Source organism: Lygodium microphyllum, chromosome 25 (genome assembly GCF_053477565.2).
Source record: "Lygodium microphyllum isolate KBCC chromosome 25, Lygodium_microphyllum_v1.1.10, whole genome shotgun sequence".
NCBI classification, from domain to species: domain Eukaryota; kingdom Viridiplantae; phylum Streptophyta; class Polypodiopsida; order Schizaeales; family Lygodiaceae; genus Lygodium; species Lygodium microphyllum.
The window spans coordinates 25,050,830-25,056,993 of NC_141159.1; positions in this window are offsets into that span (position 1 = coordinate 25,050,830).

Below are 6,164 nucleotides of genomic sequence, written 5' to 3' on the forward strand. Positions count from 1 at the left end.
ATTAATATTTAGTTTTTTTTTCTATCTATATATTTATCTCTCCTATTCTTCATCTATTGCTCTTCCAATCCCATTTGTAAGTATCTTGTATATCCCTTGTACCAAGCCTAAGACTCTCTCGATTTCCCTTTCTTAAGTGTTGTGTTTCCATCTGTCCAAGACTATAGCCAAAATGTGCATCTAGATCTGGAATTTTCCAATATATGAGCCTACCTGTGTGATGACAAATCCAAGTCTAAGTAATTGGTTTCAGGAAAGTAATTTAAAACACTTGGCTCTAATAGCTAAGCCATTATGGGAAATCTAAACTTAAAAAGAGCCTTATAAATATGTTTATTAGAACTCGATGGAGATCACTTTTCTTAATCAAAGGGGCGTGGTAGGGCCTTAGTATTATGATGAGAGAAAGGATAGGTTTCCTTCCAAGAGAGAGCAAGTTTGAATTGTTAAGAATAAGGGTCACAGTTCAAGATGGCTTACTACTATTGGCAATTACCCTAGTGATAACGACTATAGCCCATCATGAGGCCCTAGGTTCAACACCTCCTCATGTGGCCGTTGATTAGGGTGAAAGTAGTGTGGCCACGTGGTGCAACATTAACCAGAGTTAATTCCTTCTTAAATCTCTTGTCATTAGAAAAGTCATTAACTCACAAGCTAAAGAGCCAATTTTGAGTCTCTATTTTTCCTAATGGTGTTGGACTTCAACATCTTTGGTCCATATTTTTAGTCAAACTGCTAGTGAACTTCAAAAAACTTTAAGATGCTTAAGACCCCTAAAACATAAATCATAATCTCTAAGTATAACTCAATTTTTCATTCGGATGTGCAAAGGAAAGAAAAGTTTCACTTATAGGGTAAATTTAAAGGACACTAATGAATTCATCAAATTATACACTACAATATACATCGATATGTACACCAAAAAAAGTGTAAGGAATTGTATCAAAATATTCTGACATATATCAAAATACATGGAATATTCCATTGTATAATACCAATGCACATACCAATGGTATAATACATCGATATATGCATCAGAAAAAGTGTCTGGAATTGTATCAAAATATTTTGACGTGTTTCAAAATACACATCAAAACATTCAATTGTATAATATCGATGCACATACCAATGGTTATGATGGTGGTAATAATACAAAGAATATTATCTTTTTTCCACATTGATTTCATTGGAAAATCCCACTAGTATCCTTGCCATCTGTTATACTAAAAATTGGAAAACTTTTGCAAACAAGGAAATCAAAAAGTTCAAAAGAGTTGTGTCTTGTTAGAAAACATAAATGAAAGAAAGGTATTCCAAATAAGTGAAGACATGTGAGCTTGTATATCATGGTAGTGATATATTAGAGTTACGCTTATGCTACAACTCAGGTATTGGGACATATACTAGCTCAAACAACGTGTACTAATTTTTTGAACTTTGCCCAAACCACAAGTGAACTATTCGACCAATAGGTGAGCCCCACTATCATGTTATGCAAACTCTTTTGTTTCTCCTTTGCATGCCTCCTTCCATATTTAGTTTAGCTCTTAGGTCCAATGTCATCTTTGGTTTGCCACATTATATTCACTCAAACTATGAATCAAATATCATTAACACTTTACCACATATAAGAAGTTCATTTCTAATTTCCAAATATTCCACAAATAACTCTCAACCAATTCCAAATTTCATGAGGGAGACCATATGTCTCTCCAAACAATGCTTCCCTCTTGGTGGGGTCTATAAAGGTAGTATATCACTCAAAGATATCAAGGCCATTAGAGTTCACTTGCATTGCTAAAAGAGCTAAGGGGGATTTCAATCTTTCTCGCACTTATAACAATTTCCATTAGCAATGTAAAATCTCATGGACCTTGTTTCTAGGCCTCACGACTTTGTGAGAGGAGTGCATTGCAAAATTCAAGATGCATTGGGTTCAATGTCTAGAGACCATATGTTAATAAACATGTACCTACATTGTGATAGGGGCTATTTGAAATACCATCTATGGTCCAACTTCTTGTAGTCATTTTAGATAACTTAACTTAAACTGGGCAACAAGATCAAACTTCTTAGAGATCCACGTATAGTCTATTATATCATGTTTAAGGTGAGACCCATAAGACTTTTTTCTTTCATTGAGGATGGTCATGTCATCAAGAGAGAGTTTAATAATATAAAATTGAAGGTCGAAAATCCAAACCATCATTGTTGGGGTCTATAGATCATGCCAACTTCTTCAAGACCTCTCAAACAAGTTCATTATAGCTATGATCATGGTGATCTCAAATAAGGTCGCTAGCCTTCATCATGATTCCATTGGGCATGTATCTCCCAAAAGTGCTAAAATATTTCCTCTTTGTTCCACTTCCAAACTGATATTTAGACTTAGATTGAAATGTTTGACCTACACCTTTGGATACTAGTGGCATAAGCTCCAAAAGAAATGTATTGTTACTTTAAGTATTATTCCTTGTGTATGCCAAAGTTTGCCTACATAGGTAAGGGGAGTCGTCAATAACATGTGGAAGTCAATTGAGACTTAAACTACCACATCTTTATGTCAAGATTGTGGGAGAGAAGGAATGAGTCTCACTTGAAGCTTTCTTGCTTGCACAATGGGGGAATACACACAGAGGTGGAGGCTGAAAACAGTTTTCCTCTTCTTAGTTGTGTAAGCCAAAAGAACTCTCTTACAAAGAAATAGAAGAACCCTATATATGGGTCTCAAACCAAACTCAACTAAGGTGGCATACTAACTGAGCCACGAACTAGAGTAGATAAGGATAGATGTCATGTAGCTATTATTTATGGGCGGTGTACCAACCGCATCTACAACTGACAAGTCGGTGACATAAATGCACAACGGTCACCCTTGCATATCACGAGTGGAGCTCGATATCTCAACACTCCCCCTCAAGCTCAATCCCAATTCCTGCACACCAAGCAGGTCTCTGAACTTGCGCAGCTTCTCTGCGCCCAATGCCTTCGTAAATATGTCAGCTACCTGATCCTCTGTGCTAACATAAACTAGATCAATAAGACCTAGTAAAACCCTCTCCCGCATATAGTGATAATGCACCTCAATGTGCTTTGTTCTAGCATGATAGACTGGATTATTTGCCAAGTGTATACTACTCATGTTGTCGCAATAAATGACAACTGGCCCATCTGTAGGCTGATGCATATCATAAAGTAGCTTATGCAACCAAGCTACCTCACATGCAGCCATTGCTACACCCCTGTACTCAGCCTCTGTGCTGGACAAGGCAACTGTAGGCTGTTTCTTGCTGCTCCAAGTGACTGCAGCACTCCCCAAAGAGAACACATATCCACTGGTAGATCGTCTATCAGAAATGCTACGAGCCCAATCAGCATCAGTGTATCCATGCAACTGTATCTGAACTCCAGTCTCATAAAATAGTCCATACTGCAGTGTGGACTTCACATACCTGAGTATGCGTCTAGCCGCATCCAAATGCAGTTTCCTTGGAGCCTGCATAAACTAACTTACCAGTCCAACAGCATAGCTCAAATCTGGCCTGGTAATAGTCATATAAATCAAGCTTTCTACTATGCGTCTGTACATAGTAGAGTCTTTCAGAAGCTCACATGCATCTACGCTCAGCTTCACATTCTGCTCCAAAGGAACTGAAATAGGCTTACAGCCTGTCATCCCATATTTGGACAGCATGTCCAATCCATACTGCCTCTGCAAGAGCTGTATCCCACTTGGTGATCTAATCACCTCAATGCCCAAGAAATAACGCAGCTCTCCCAAATCCTTCATCTCAAACTTCTGCTTCAATAGCATTTTCACATAAAGGATATCTTCATCACTGTCACCTGTCATAATCAAATCATCAACATAAATGACAAGTAGCATAATACCTTTCTCTATATTTCTCACATAAAGTGAGAAATCTGCCTTGGAAATCTGAAAGCCAATAGTGACAAAATACTGTCCTATCTTGTCAGACCATGCTCTAGGTGCTTGCTTCAAGCCATACAAGGCTTTCTTCAACCTACAAACAAACTCAGGATGAAAAGCATGCACATAACCTGGTGGCTGCTCCATATAGACCTCTTCTTGCAAATCACCATGCAAGAAGGCATTCTTTACATCCATCTGATGTAAAGACCATCCCTTTGATGCAGCCATAGCAATGACTGCTCTTACGATTGCCATCCTTGCAACCGGACTGAATGTTTCTTCATAGTCAATGCCATATGTTTGTGCATACCCCTTGACTACTAATCTTGCCTTGTATCTGTTCACAGAACCATCTGCATTGTGCTTCACCTTATAAACCCACTTACAACCAATTGCATTCTTACCTTTAGGCAAAGGTACTAACTCCCATGTAGCATTTGCTTCCAAGGCATCCATTTCTTCATCCATGGCTTTCTCCCATTTGTCTTTTCCCATGGCTTGCTCAAAAGAAGTGGGTTCTGGTTCCTGTATCACTTTGACCATATATGCATAGTGAATGGCTGTAAATCCATCATATTTCAGCCCATCCAGAGGATACCTAGCTCTCGTAGACCTGCGCAAAGTAGGTTCACTCCCAGGTGCTCTCAAAACATCCCTGTCTTCCTTACTCCAGGTGTAACAATAGCAGGAATACCCAACTCATCATCAATGCTCTGTTCTGAGCCACTGGATTCACCATCCACATAAGAGTGACCTGCATTCACATCAAACATGGGCTGATCTACCTTCTCTTTTCCTTTTCGTGATACCTGCATACCACTGTCTGCATTGCTTTGAGAAGATTTTCCTAATCTCAATATGCCTGTCCATGGCGAAGAATGTGAACCACTACTAGAGGACGCTCCAGGTCCACTAATATTTTGTGACTGCTGCTGTGAATTCTATGCAGCATTACCGTTTTGTGCATCTACATCATCAATCACATTTACTGGTTTATACCAGCTACTCATCTCATCAAAAACAACATCTCTGCTCACTGTAAACTTACGAGTAGAAGGGTTATAGCATCTATACCCTTTTTGCTGCAGAGAGTAACCAATAAAGATGCACTTCTCAGCTTTTGGATCCAACTTAGATCTCAACTCATCTGGCACATGTACATCGGCAATGCAACAAAAAATTTTCAAATGAGAAATATCTGGTTTCCTACCAGTATACCTCTCCTCTGGAGTCATCCCATGTATTGCTGTAGTGGGAGTCCTGTTCATTATATAGACTGCCGTAGCAACTGCTTCAACCCAGTAAAAATCTGGCAAGTCTTTTTCGTTGAGCATGGCACGAGATATCTCTCCAATATGCCTGTTTTTCCTTTCTGCAACTCCATTTTGTTGTGGGGTATGACTGCATGAATATTGCTGCTTTATGCCATACTCTTGCAGGAACCTTGCAAACTCATTTAAGAGGTACTCTCCCCCTCCATCTGACCTTAGGCATTTTATTTGCAGGCCTGTTTCTTTTTCAACCATAGCTTTAAGAGTTTTGAAATGCCCAAAAACTTCACTTTTCTTTTTCATAAAATACACCCAAACTTTTCTCCTATAGTCATCAATAAAACTGGCAAAATAATGACAGTCTCCAAGAGATGCAGCTTTAGTAGTCCACACATCAGAGTGGATTAATTCCAATGGCTTCTTACTCTCTTGAACATGTCTAGGAAATGGTTTCCTTGCTTGTTTTCCAAACTGACAGGCTTCACATACCTTATGCATTTCTGCAACCTTAAATTTTGGCAATCCTGCAACAATATTTTGGGCTTGCATTGATTTAAGTCGCTGTACATTAACATGACCAATGCGTTTATGCCAGTTATCAATATCTGCAACTACACCGGTCCCATGTGCAAACATTGCTACACTCAATTTAGGAATGTCTGCATTCAATGTAAACATTCTGCCCTTCTTCTTTCCTTTTGCTATCAAGCGACCTTTATTTTTCATATCCTCAACAAAGCATCTATGAGGATTAAATCTAACCTGCAAGCCCTGCTCAACCATTTAACCAACAGAAACCAAATTCTTGGTGATATTCGAGACATGAAATATATCAGACAGGTATTTCTTTTTCCCATCCTACATAGACAAAGGAATTTTTCCAATCTGCACAATAGGATGTGCAGTATCATCACCAGTCTCCACAAATCCTGGTTTTTCCATTTTCCTTGCATCCT